Raw genomic sequence first — 14,295 nt, forward strand, 5'->3', positions numbered from 1 at the left:
CAGCTCACTATAGAATCTCTCTTTAACATTTCTATTGATCTGTTGTATTTAGACCAATACATTACTTTGCCTGGTGTGTGTATCATGAATTCTTGTCTGCGTCTCTCAGTGCATTTGTGCTGCTATGGAAAATACCTGATACTGGGCAATATATAAGTAATAGAAATCTAAATTCTGATAGTTCTGGAGGCTGAGAGGTGGAAGATCAAGGTCCTGGCAGGTTCAGTGTCTGGTGAGGGCCTGATCTGTGTTTCCGTGATGACTCCTTGTTTCCACACCCTCCAAAGGGTATGGACACTGTGTCCTCTCCTGGTAGAATGGCAAAAGGGAGGGAAGCAGCTCCCCTGTACCTCTTTGATCAGGTCATTAATCCCACTCCTGAAGGCAGAGCCCTCACGATCTAATTACTTTCCCCAAATTGCCAACTTCTAATACCATCCCTTTGGTGATCAATTTAGATTTCAACATATAAATTTGAGGGACACATACCTTCAAACAAGAGCAGCTCTTATACAATTTAGTTTTCTTTTGATACAATTTTTCTCAACTCTTACGATGATAGAAAAATGAGTCTATCTATTGGTGTAATTTGAATGTGCCCTCTGAAACTCATATTCAAACTTAATCCCCAATATAAACTGTATTAAGAGGTGGGCCCTTTAAGAGGTGATTGCATCATGAGGGCTCTGCCCTCATGAATTGGTTAATCCTTTCATGGATTAATTGATTAATAGATTAATGAGTCATCAGGAGAGCAGGTGTTACCAGGACACTGGGTCTGTTACAAAAGCCAGGTGGCTTTCCCTTGTGCTCCCCTTGCCATGTGACCCTGAACCATCTCAGGTCTCTGCAGAGATTCCCCAGCAGCAAGAAGTTCCTCACCAGAGGCGGCACCTCAACCTTGGACTTCCCTGCCTCCAGAAGTGTAAGATACTATTTTCTTTTTATCAGTCTCAGCCATGCAGTTACAGCAACAAGAAAGGGACTAAAACGTACAGCTTTACTGTTTTTATGTTATCTGGTAATAGGTGTCCTAAAGAGAACATAACTGGATTGTTAATTATTTCCTTCTTCATTCCTTAGTGCCTTCTTAAAAATTGATAGCTCATTTTTATTGCAATGCTGCTCAGAGCCTGATGCTGCCCTCAACACTTGACACTGATCCATGTTGTCCACTGTAGGTGAGGTTCACCGTATTATAGAGTCAAGCATAGGTGAGCTGCTTTGAAAGTAGACGCCAAAGCTGATTTTTTTTTTTCTTTCATAGCTGTCTTCTTGCTTTGAGTGATCTGCACACACAGTGATCAGTGGTCCATGTTCAAGAGAGAAGTTCCTATAGCACTCAGTTTCGGTGACGTTATACTTTTTGGGAAAGAGTCTTTGTGCTGCTGTCAAACAACAGTTATCCTCTGCTGTGTAGCATCCCTTGTTCATTGAACTTTTTGTTCTCTAAAAACAGCTTTATTGAGATATAATTTACATAATGCACAATCCTCCCATTTAAAGTGTACAATGCAAAGGTTTTTACTCTGTTTACAGAGTTGTGCAACCTTACCACATTTTGGAACATGTTCTTTACCCCAAATGAAACCCTGCATGGATTAGCAGTTACTCCCCTTTTCCTTCCATGCCCCCAGCCCTAGGCAGCCACTAAGCTACTTTCTGCCTCTATAATCCTGCCCATTGTGGACATTTCACATAAATGAAATCATAAGATATGTGGCCCTTTGTGACTGACTTTCACTTAGCATAATGGTTCAAGGTTCATCCATTTCATAGCATCTTACTGGCTTTCAAAGTTAACATTTAGCGGGTCTTATTCTTTATTTTATTTTTTGATACAGGGTCTTACTCTGTCATACAGGTGAAGTGCAGTGGTATGATCTTAGCTCACTGCAGCCTCAATCTCCTGGGCTTACGTGATCCTTCTATCTCATCCTCTCGTTGAATAGACCAGTATCTGGGACTGCTGGTGTGTGCGAGCATGCCTGGGTAATTTATTTATTTATTTTTTTGCAGGGAGAGGGTCTTGCTTTGTTGCTGAGGCTGGTCTCACATTCCTGGCCTCAAGAGATCTTTCCACCAGGCCTCTGAAAGTAGTAAGATTAGAGGCATGAGCCACTGTGCCTGGCCACGTCTTATTCTTCATAGGATTTATAATTAATTTGAGTTCATTTCTGAAAAATATTAATTGAACATAAAGTTGATACATAAAGGCATAGACTTTATGGCTTTAGGAATCAGTTTCTCAAAATATATTCTACATGAAGATAAGTATTTTGTCACTTTTTTCAGATTTTCAAGTAAAACTAATGTTTTAATATTCTGTTTGGTTCATCTATGCTTAATATAAAAAAATTAGAGTTGGTTCAAAGGGTTCTGAAGGAGTGGGTGATGTAAAATTTATTTTTTGAAATATCAAATTTCTGAAGGATTGAAGCCTTCAATCTGTTATGTGCTTTCTATCTAAATAGAACTTTTATAGATAACAGTTCCCAACTTTTTTTTTTTTTTTTTTTTTTGTTGAGACAGAGTCTCACTTTGTTGCCCAGGCTAGAGTGAGTGCCGTGGCGTCAGCTTAGCTCACAGCAACCTCAGACTCCTCGGCTTAAGCGATCCTACTGCCTCAGCCTCCCGAGTAGCTGGGACTACAGGCATGCGCCACTATGCCCGGCTAATTTTTTCTATATAGATTTTTAGTTGTCCATATAATGTCTTTCTATTTTTAGTAGAGACGGGGTCTCGCTCAGGCTGGTCTCGAACTCCTGACCTTGAGCAATCCACCCGCCTCGGCCTCCCAGAGTGCTAGGATTACAGGCGTGAGCCACTGCGCCCGGCCTAGTTCCCAACTTTTAAGATGAGATCTATGTGTTAGTAAGTTATTGCTAACAGCCAATTACTCCAAACTTCAGTGGCTTAAAACAAACATTCATCTTCTCAGTTTCTGTAGACCAGGACTGAGAGTGGCTTAGCTGGATTGTTCTGGCCCAAGGCCTCTCATGGGCCATCTTGATGTCAATGTCCTCTGCAGGCACTCATGGGACTGGGGGCCTCAGTTCTTAGCCAAGTGGGCCTCTCCATAGGCTTCCTGGGTGGCTGCAAGACATAGCAGCTGGTGTCCTCCAGAGTGAGTGATCCAGGAGACAGTGAGAAAGACAGAAGCCAAGTGTCTTTTCTGACCTGGTTACTACATACCACTCCTTCCCCATGTCTCTTGGTCACACAGCCAACCCTGATACGACGTGGGAGAGGCCACACAGGGGTGAGTAACAGTTGACATGGACTCCATGTTTGTGAATTTACCTACTCACTAAAGTTTATTTGTTACTCTAAAATCAATGCTCACAGCACTTTCACTGTCATTCAGATATGCACAGAGTGGCCAATTTGCCACCCAACATGCAAGTCCCCAGGCTGAAGTCAAACAAGGTGATGCTCTGTTCTGCCTTCTTGTTTTCATTCTCATATTGTAAACGAGTGTCCTTTTTGTGGTTTATTTAGTGCCATGTGTTTTACATTTTTTGGTGCCTTTTGGTGGTGATTCTCCCGTTTCAAATGGCCTCAGGCGTAGTGCTGAAGTCCTTTCTAGCGATCCTAAGCATAGGAAGGCCATGATGTGCCTCAGATAAGCTTCGTTTCAGGCATGAGCTATGGTGCCGTTGCCTGTGTGCTCAATGGGAGTGAGTCAGCACCTTGGTACATCCAGAATAAGGAAGGGGCCCAAACCGTACATGAGGCTGCTCCTGAAAGTGTAAAGAAACACCCACAGTGTGTGATGAAGCTATGGAATAGTAGGTAAATTTGTGGATTCAAGACTGACCAGCAGTTTCACGGGGGAAAAAACCCATAGTGGACAGCACTGTGAGGCTGAAAGCCAGAGAAATTGACAGGCATATTATACAGGATCAGAAAACTGTTAAAGCTTTCTCAGCTAGTGCTGGCTGGCCGGCACATTTCAGAATGTGATGTGGTATGAAAAATGTACAGTCACAGGTGAAGCATTTTCTGCAGATCAGGAGATGGAAAGATTTTTAAAATACCTGCCAGCTATTACACAGGAAAAGGGTTGGGTGGAAGAAGAAGTTTTCAATGCTAATGAGACTGGCTTGTTATACAAGGAAGTTGGCAGCCCTGTCTCACACGTGGCATTTCAGTGGACAGAAATGTGGCCAGAGGCCTATGGGAACTTAACCCTGTATTTCCTCTAGGAGCAATAGTTTAGTGTTCACTAATTCAGTATCTGTAGCAATTATATAGAACTTAATTATGGTGAATAAGGAGAATCAACTATTTTATCCATAAAGGCTGATATTAGAAATGTTAAGTCTTATAAAAGTTGATATTGAAAATAAAAAATGAATGGAAAACAAATTTCTCACTTAAATAATTAAAGACTCAGAGGTTTGTTACAAATTCCATATCTAATGTCTTCTGTCAGGCTTTATGTTTTTTATACCTAGACAATATAAAGAAAATACAGTAACTCTTCCATCAAGGCCCACAGTAAATGAGCTCAGTGCCTCCTGTTCACTTCAGTGTGCTATGTAAACACTAGCTTATCTGTGCTATGTGATGATTAAAACTGGGACGTATAACAGTAGATTAATTTATAACTCACATGAGACTCAGACAGCCTAATGACCATCCTTACTGCAATGATTAAACACCCATATGATGGGATGCTCTGCAGCGATTAAAAAGAATGAGGGCTGTAAACACAGTGAAAGCGGGGAGGCTTCCAATGTGTTATGTGAGAAAAACATGCTCTGTAGTTTTTAGTAGTTTTCTCTTGCTGCTATAGAACGTGGTGACAAGTTTAGGGGGCTTAAACACAAATTTATTGTCTTAGGATTCTGGGGTAAGAAGTCTGACAGGGGTCTCACTAGTCTGAAATCAAGATGTTACAGGGCCAGATGCTTTTCTGGAGTCCTGAGGGGAGACTCAGTTTCTTGTCACCTGCATTGCTTGGCTTCCTGAGCTTCCTCTAGTGTCAAAACCAGCATCTCTGCATCTCCGGAAACCCACAGTCACATCTCTGACTACAGTCTGGCAAAGTTCTCAGCGTTCAGGATCTGTGTGAGCACACTGCGCTGCCCTGGGTAACCCAGGCGAATGTCCCGTCTCAAGGCCTTAACCTTAATCACGGCTGCCAAACCCTTGTGGGCACAGAAGGGACAGATCCACAGGTCCCAGGGATTAGGACAAGGACATCTTCGCAAGGAGGTGTTATTCTGCCTAGCATGGTATGCTACTACTTGTATAAAAATATTTGTTAGGGAGACTATCTCTGGAAGGGCACATAAACTGATAACAGCAGTTGCTTCTGGGGAGAGCTGGGTGGCTGAGGGTTAGGGAGGCTGACTTCTCACTGTATACCCTTCATTCACTTGGATTTTTAATGAGTGAGTGTGTATTTATACTGAGTGAAGAAATTTTAAAGCTCTTGAACTGCATGGCAGTTCATTGGTGTTGTATTGTTTGACTTCTTTCCTATCTCAAGTGCAGCACTAAGTCACTTTGAAAAATCCACCGAGTTCCATTCTTTACTGTCAACCACCAAGACGGTCACTGGATGGCGCCCTGTGCCTTTCCTGGTGTGTCCTGGTCTCAGGGTTTCTCTCTGCCTGTAGGTTCATTCACCTGGAACCCAGCCAGGAGGCGGCACAGGCAGCTTCAGCACACAGCTGCATTCACTGTCACTGATTCCTTTAGGGTCCATGACATTTGAAGCCTATTTCCTCCTCTGTAAGACGGGTGTTACAATAGTACCAGCTCATGAAAGTATTATGAGGAGTAAATGAGAATCTGCATAAACATCTCTAAAACCAGCACACCTAGGTAGTAAACACTGAGTAAATGTTAGCCATTGATATTATCTTCACCTCCCTGGTTAGTAGGTTGCTCCAGCCCTCTCTGCTTGCAATTAAAGTCCGACTCCACCCAAAGTGAGGGGTCCCTTCCTACCACTATTATAATTCTGTCCCAACCCACCAGACCTTAAATGCCTCAAACATTTGGTTTCTGTAAGAAAGAATTGCACTCTGTCTGTTTAGCTTTCTGGGAAATAGTAGTAATACCCTGGTTCTATATTCTTATTTTCCCAAATAGGGTCAACTCCAAAAATCAAGGTTTGTACCAAATAAAGTTAAGGTCTATAAGAAATCTATGGCTCTTGTGAAGCACAGATTGGCTACTTGGATCTCAAAGTGAATGCCTGAGGGTTAGGATGGGATTAGTAAACCATTTTTGATGAAACCCAAGCTAGTACCACATTCGAAGGGTGCTTCCTCAAGTGATGTTCACTGTTTTTCAATCACAAGGGTTTTTTTAAAAAAATCTGAAAAGCTCAGGCATCAGGACCTGAAATTAAAGGCAAAAGCAAAGGTAGAATGTGGTAAGAGTTGAAAACAATGCTACCCTACTCTGTCCTTTGGGACTTTGGTCAGTTTGGGGCTTAGGTTCGAACTGATCCTCATTCAAGGACATTCTATCACCTTCTCTTTCATCTTCCATCTTACCTGGCACAGATTCCAGCTAAGTATGATTTCCTTGCCATAGTAAGATTTTATTGTTCCTTCTTAGATCTATGATCACTGTCTCCTTGCATACTCATGGTGAAATGTCTGTGTGTCTTAGTGGGAGGGGTGTGTGTGTCTTAATCTGTAAAAGATACCTGTCGTTAAAAGCATAACCACAATACCATTATCTCATGTTTTTAAAAAAGTAACAATTCCTAATCAAAATAACTAGCCAGTATTTAAAATAATAAGATCCAAATAAAGGGCATGCAGTGCAATTGTTATTTATTTTATTTCATTTTATTTGAGTCAGGGTATTGCTCTTTGCTAAGGCTGGAGTGCAGTAGCTCACTGCAGCCTTGAACTCCTGGGCTTAAGGGATCCTCATGCCTCAGCCTCCCAAGTAGCTGGGACTGCAGGCACGCAGCACCAAACACAGCTAATTTTAATTTTATCTTTCTGTGGAGAAAGGTCTTGCTTTATTTCCCAGGCTAGTCTTGGTCTTGAAATCCTGACCTCAAATGATCCTCTCACCTTGGCCGCCCAAAGGTGTTGGGATTACCGGCATGAGCCACTGCGCCTGTCCCACTACAATTGCTTAACGCTCCTAATCTGTATGTTCCCTACCATTCTTTTTTCTTTTGTAGCAGTTTATTTCTTGAAGACACCATGTTTTTGGTCTTGAAATATAAGTTTAAAGCTTTAAGATACATTCACCTTTTATAATTAGAAAAAGTTTTAGAGGAAAATCTTAAACTATAAAGGAAATAAAATTCACTTATAATCCTATATGTTTCTTTTTTTTTTTTTTTTTTTGTTGAGACAGAGTCTCACTTTGTTGCCCAGGCTAGAGTGAGTGCCGTGGCGTCAGCTTAGCTCACAGCAACCTCAGACTCCTCGGCTTAAGCGATCCTACTGCCTCAGCCTCCCGAGTAGCTGGGACTACAGGCACGCGCCACCATACCCGGCTAATTTTTTCTATATAGATTTTTAGTTGTCCATATAATGTCTTTCTATTTTTAGTAGAGACGGGGTCTCGCTCAGGCTGGTCTCGAACTCCTGACCTTGAGCAATCCACCCGCCTCGGCCTCCTAGAGTGCTAGGATTACAGGCGTGAGCCACCGCGCCCGGCCCCTATATGTTTCTTAAACGTGATTTCTAATATTGGCAACATACTTCACTGTGGGCTATGCCATCATTTAATCATTGCTATATCTTGGGACATTGAAGTTGTCTCCAGTTTTTCACTCTGGCTAATCATGTGTCAGGGACCATTATGTCTACAAAGCATTATGCACATCTGATTATTTCCATAGGAGGACAAATTCGTGGTTACAAGGAATATACGTATAAAAAATAAAATCTAAGGCTGCTAAAACCTGGTGGCAAAATTCTTCCTAAAGATTTATATTCATAAGGAAGTGTCTTAGTCTGTTTTCTCTTGCTTATGACAGAATACCTGAAACTGGGTGATTTATAAAGAAACCATTTCTTACAGTTCTAGAGTCTCAGAAGCCCAAGGCTGAGGGGTCCCATCTGGTGAGGGCCTTCTTTCTGGTGGGCACTCTGCAGAGTCCGGAGGGGCTGAACGTCCTAGCTTACGACATTTCCTCTTCTGGTAAAGCTACCAGTCTCATTCCTGTGATAACCAATTAATCCATTAATCCATGAATGTATTAATCCACTCATGAGGGCAAAGCCCTCATAACCTAATCACCTCTTACAGGCCCCACCTCCCAATACTGCCACATTGGGGATTTAGTTTTAACATGAGTTTTGGAGGGGACAAATATTCAAACCATAACACAAGGAGTATAAGAAAATACCACTTCTACCACATAATCTCACCAGGTATTTAAAACAAAAACACAAACTTCCCTATTTGAAATGAACTCTATTTGTTTTGGTTTATTCTGTTTTTTTTTTTGTTTGTTTGTTTGTTTGTTTTGTTTTGAGACAGAGTCTGGCTCTGTTGCCTGGGCTAGAGTGCCGTGGCATCAGCCTAGCTCACAGCAACCTCAAACTCCTGGGCTCCAGCAATCCTTCTGCCTCAGACTCCCGAGTAGCTGTGACTACAGGCATGTGCCACCATGCCTGGCTAATTTTCTCTAGGTATATTTTTAGTTGTCCAGATAATTTCTTTCTAGCTTTAGTAGAGACGAGGTCTCGCTCTTGCTCAGGCTGGTCTCAAACTCCTGACCTCGAGTAATCCTCCTGCTTCGGCCTCCCAGAGTGCTAGGAATACAGGCGTGAGCCACCCCACCCAGCCTATTCTGTTTTATTAATAATAAATATAGGACACAATTTCTCCATATTATTAGTAGTCCACATTTCTTCTGTTTTGAATATCTGTTTAAGATTTTTCTCATTTCCTGTTAAGAGTTGTATTGGTCAGGGGTTCTAGTTGTCTGTTACTATGTAACAAATTACCCCAAAATGCATTGACTTAAAATGACAATTATTCTTATGCTTCTGTGGGTCAGGAATTCAGGCCGGACATGGATGGGCAGTTCTTTTGCTTTCTGTGGTGTTGACTGGAATTCCTTGGTGATATTTATTGGTGACTGGGCTGGTTTGGAGGGTCTAAGATGACTTTAGCCACATGCGGCGTGCCCTGATAGAGAAGGCTGGGCTCAGCCGGGTCGCCTCTGCATCTGTGGGCAGTCTCAGGGCCTCTGCCTATGGAGGAGACCTTCTCCTCTTCTCTCCACAAGGTGGGTGGCTTAGTGCTGTGGATTTTATGGCTGGGAGGAAGACAGAAGGTCGGTACCGTGATGGGTCTGTGCACCTTACGGAAATCACCCTTATCATTCATTACTTTCCCCCATATATTTAGCTTCCTAAAATTTACAGCTCCCTAGAAGCTCAAACCCCTTTTCCTTTGTCTTGTCCTGTCTCCGTAATTCATCTTTCTATAATAAAATAGGATAGAAGCTACTGAGTCTAATTGCTTGTTTTGTCCTTCACTTTTCTATGAAGCCGTCATATGCATATGTAATGATAAACCTGTGAACTGAAATAGAATCTTAAGCCCCAGGAGAGTGAGGCCCCCTCTTGGCCAAGGGGACCTCAGAAAAACCTTAAAGCTGCGTTGTGGGCCATGAGGAGAAGGGAGGTCAGACAGGGCTCATTATGCTCCCTCCCTTTTGGAGTTACTCTTTGCAACAGTAAGATGCTAAATCATTAACAGGACCTGAGGTCATGCAAGACAAAGCTTAAACCACACCTGCAGGCCAGCCACTTACTTCACAGATCCCTTGAGTTTTGGTGAATGTCTCTTCACTGGTCTCAGATTAAGAGACATCTTTAACTTAAAACATTCCAAGCTTTTAGACAAAGCTTCATTTCTTTAACCAAAGAACCTTTAAATCCACCTATAACCTATGCCCTGCCTTTTCATGCCAAACCAATGTATGCCTTCCACGTATTGGTTTATGATTTATGATTTTACCTGCAATTCCTGTCTCCATGAGTGTATAAAACCAAACTTTAAGCCGCCTTGGGCACAATTTGTCAGGACCTCTTCAGGCCATGTGTTCTGGGCCTACAGTCAGTCACACACTCTCAGCTCAGAATAAACCTCTTTATCTTATTTTACAGAGTTTAGGTTTTTTCCCATTAACAAACCTTTTTTCCTTTTAATCTGCCTTTTATCACTCTAATTTTGCAGGGGCCAAGCCATTGAATCTAATGGGGTAGAAGAAAAAAAAACAATTTTTTTTCTCCCCTACAGTGACTTGCTTTGGTGAATGTGATACAAGCCACGTTTTGAAGAGCACGTGTTCATTGGGCCTGGCTATGGTACCTCTGCCAGTGCTATGATGAGGACACGCCTGGGGTAGCCTGCTGTCTCTGAGGGAGGAGGGCCTACCTGGAGTAGAATCACCCCCAGCTGAGATCAGCCTAGATCAACCATTCTCCAGACAACAGCACACCCGTGGGTAAGCCTAGCTTAGATCAGCAGACTGCAGACTGCTGAGACATGATAAATGGTTGCCACTTTTAACCACTAAGTCTTGGAGTGATTTGTTACTAACATAGCTGGCTTATAGTGGAGCTTTTACTTTTCTGGCCTCTGTAGCTACAGGAAGGTGTGCAGAAACAGGCTGGAATGAGTTTTAAGTGCTTAGTTCGTCATATCCACAACAGACCCCGTTTTCTTACTAACGTGTGAAAGCTTTTTCTATTAGCCATGATATTAAGTCCTCTTGATGAGACTATCACTGTTGTCCTCAGTGTTCTGTTTGTATTTATTTTTGTTGATGCAGCTTCTTTGGTGTATAGAAGTCATCAATATATATGTGCACCAAATCCATCTTTTACTCTCTAGTTTCCTGTCCACATTTCCCATTTTTGCAGTTCTGCTATGCAAATATCCTCTTGCCACCTGACAATTTTCTTTCTAAAAGTGTGCCTAAATCTCTTAGAAAGTCATCCCCAAAGCATCTTTTTCTTTTCTTTTTTTAAACTAGAGTGTCAAATTCTTCAAAGTGGGAGGACATCTTAACAGGCAGGCTTGGAGTCAACTCTCTTGAAGTCAAGGCTCTGGGCAGGGGACTGGGGACCCCTCTCCTGAGAATTGCATATCAACTACATGGAGGACTTGGGGAGTGGGGGGGACAGATGGAAGAGACTTTCCTGCCTCCCTCATATCTGTAGGAAGGAAAAGGTCATACTTTAGACTTTTACCCTCTTGTCATATTTTGCCTGGAGACCTACTCCAGGACTGGTCCACTTACCTTTGGCTCAGATGTTTCAGATAAGTTTATTAGAAGAAAGTATTATCATAGCCTAATTGGCTCTCAGTGCAAAGTTCTCTGATTACTGGTTCATTTTTAACAGTGTTATCATGGAAATCTGAGAACAGTCTATTCCTTTTACTATTATATGAGGAACACACCCCCATCATCCTGCCTTGGGTAACTAACATATTGACAGTCTTGTTTCATAAATATCTCCCTCCACTCCCACATCCTGCACCCCACAGATTTGTTTTAAAGTCAAAGACATCCCCCTACCATGGTAAAGACTGCTTTATTGGGCAGTTAGCACTAGTCAACAAATATTGATCCCCAAATAAGAGCTCAGTTATTTATCAGGTTGCTGGGCACAGAAAGCTGCATGAAACTGAACCAAGTGATTGGTGGAATGATTGAGGTCGATCCTGCTTCTCGGGACAGGAAGCCCTGGGCAGCTGGTGGGAAGCATATGCTGTTCCGCCACTGCAAGAATCTCGGTGCCTTCGTAAGGGAGGGCATCTGCTCCCCCACCCCTTAGATGCACCGGAACTCCATTATTCTCCTGAAAAGGCTGTTGTTTGTTTGGGACTTTATTTTCAAAATGCCCGCGTGAAGCAGTGCTCCGACCCTCTGTGCAATCTGAGAAAGAGGCAGCAGGCTCTGCAGCATGTTGGCTCAGTTACTGCCACCAACCTCGACAACGGAACACCGGGACCCAGCAACATCTTATTTCTCCATAAATATTCGCTGTGTTGCTCTACAAAGTAAGGATTCAGTAAAAATAAACGACCACACTCAATAATTTCTCTATGTAGCTTATTCAGTCAGACCTTAAACCTTCTTGAGAGTCTCAAACATTTTAGCATTTTAGTGTTGATTTGTTCAAACCAGGATTCCATCCAAGTTCACATATTACATTTATTGGTATGTCTCTTACGTGTCCAACCTATGGCTCTCCTGGCCCTCCTCTTTAAGACAAACACACACACAAATGAAAAAACATCATTTGTCCTGTAGAAGTTCCCACAATCTAAAAAGTTTGCTGATTGTGGCCCTTGGTGTTCTTTGGCTTCCTTTATTCTCTGCATACTGATAGTTCTATATGTGAACCTGAATCTGATCATGCTTCTAATTGTTTAGTATGGACATTTCACAGGTGGAACTGCATGTACTTCCATTAGGAGGCTGATGGTATTTGGTTATCTCTTTTTATGATTGTGATACGTCTTAAATTATAATATTCTGTCTGAATCTTAAGTAGGCTAAGCAGCCAATCAATGATTTAAGCTTCCTTCTAGATAAAGTAAACACACACTCTTGTGTACTGACTCTCCCCCAAGCACATGTGCACACAAGACACACACACACCATACACACCACACTGGGTCTGTCTTTTTACTAGAGAAGTAAGATGGCAACAGCAGGTCCCGAGGTGAGAGGTAGGGTGGGTGGGACTGTAGCTGATAGAATAGGATCTACAGACAGTGTGAATGTGTGGACTGATGAATGAAATAAAAGGCCATAGAATTATATCAAAATGAATCCTATCTTCAGATATTTGATTTAACTGTATTAATTTTTTCTAAAATGTGCTTAAAACCAGACAATGAATATTAATTATCCATTGATTCATGCAGATTTAGCTTTCATTAAATATATATATTTATCCTCTCTTCCCATAGTCCATAATTTATGAAGCGTAACAGACGATGTTAGTAATAGCTAAGGAATTTCCATATAGGGAAATCTCCTATGGAATGGGAAATGTAGAGTGTCCTGATACAATAGAAAAGCAAGATTTCAGATGTGACAGATGGATTATCTTTGCATCAAAATGCATTTGGAGTCTGAGTATGGTGGCTCATGCCTGTAATCCCCAGCCTTTTGAGAGGCTGAGGCAAGAGGATAGTTGAGGTGAGGAGTTAGAGACCAGACTGGGCAACATAGCAAGATCCTGTCTCTACAAAAATTTAGAAAAAAATTAGCTGAGCATAGGGTTGCATGTTTGCAATCCCAGCTCTTAGGAAAGCTGAGGCAGGAGGATTGCTTGAGCCTAGGAGTTTGAGGTTACGGTGAGCTATGATGATGCCAGAACACTCCAGCCTGGGCAATGTCCCTTTAAAAAAATGCATTAGGGAAAGGAACTTGTGGTCAAATATAGCCATCTGTGAATTAGTAATTTCAGTTTTGAATAGTTGTGTTAAGAAAAAAACCATTTATTAATGTGTTTGCTTATTTACTCTTTGATAATTTATCACTGATATGTCATGATGTAATAAGGGGTAAACATTTGACATATCATCTCATTGTATCATCAACTATATGAGATGAATATGATTGACCTTATTTTGTAGATGGGAAAACTGAAAAGTAAGAATTAAACAACTCATCTCAGGCCACAGAGTTGACTGCTACAGTGTACCAACCCATGATATATTTAGATGAAGCATTTTTGTTTCAGAATAGGACTTTCTGACTTGATCACTCATTCCCTAGAATAACTACTTTAAATGTTTTCAAAAATGTATTAATGCTTTACAACCAAATTTATCCTTAAAAGACAAAGATTCCCTATATCAGGAAATATGAAAAATATAGACATGAGCCTAGAAAAAATAGGGAGGAGTTCCAGAGAAGCTGGTCAGGGGAAGCAATCCTGCAGGTTGTGGGTAGCGTGCAAGCTGATGACCTTGAAAAAAAGACTGACTTATATAGAGTCCGGTGGTTATAACATCCGGCTAACTCTCGCCAATGATATTCTCTCCTTCTTCCTTTCATTATAAAAACTCATGTTTTTCTTTTAATTATGAAAATTTTTCTAACTTTCCATCGTGAAGATTTTTCTAACATACATAAAATCAGAGACAAAGAGGAACTTGGGATTCATTATACATTGATTACTTTTTCTTTAAATTTTGGAACACTTCACAAATTTGCTTGCCATCCTTGCACCAGGGTAGTGCAAATCTTCTCTGTATTGATCCCCTTTTAGTATATGTGCTGCTGAAGTGAGCACAACATCAACCACTTTTAACAAG

General features: G+C 41.6%; 1 protein-coding gene and 1 non-coding gene across 2 annotated transcripts in view; one reads left to right on the forward strand and one right to left on the reverse strand.

Annotated features, from left to right (window-relative positions):
- The first annotated feature begins 833 nt into the window (after positions 1 to 833).
- Positions 834 to 14,295, forward strand: part of SETD4 (SET domain containing 4) — a 124,958-nt gene continuing 111,496 nt past the window's right edge. Inside the window, exon 1 of the mRNA XM_069474966.1 lies at positions 834 to 925. The gene's annotated coding sequence lies outside the window, so the exon portion shown is untranslated. The remainder of the gene's footprint in view (positions 926 to 14,295) is intronic.
- Positions 14,167 to 14,273, reverse strand: LOC138388855 (U6 spliceosomal RNA). The gene has a single exon (XR_011234333.1). It is a non-coding gene; the product is annotated as a U6 spliceosomal RNA (small nuclear RNA).

The sequence above is a fragment of the Eulemur rufifrons genome, chromosome 7, assembly GCF_041146395.1.
Source record: "Eulemur rufifrons isolate Redbay chromosome 7, OSU_ERuf_1, whole genome shotgun sequence".
NCBI classification, from domain to species: domain Eukaryota; kingdom Metazoa; phylum Chordata; class Mammalia; order Primates; family Lemuridae; genus Eulemur; species Eulemur rufifrons.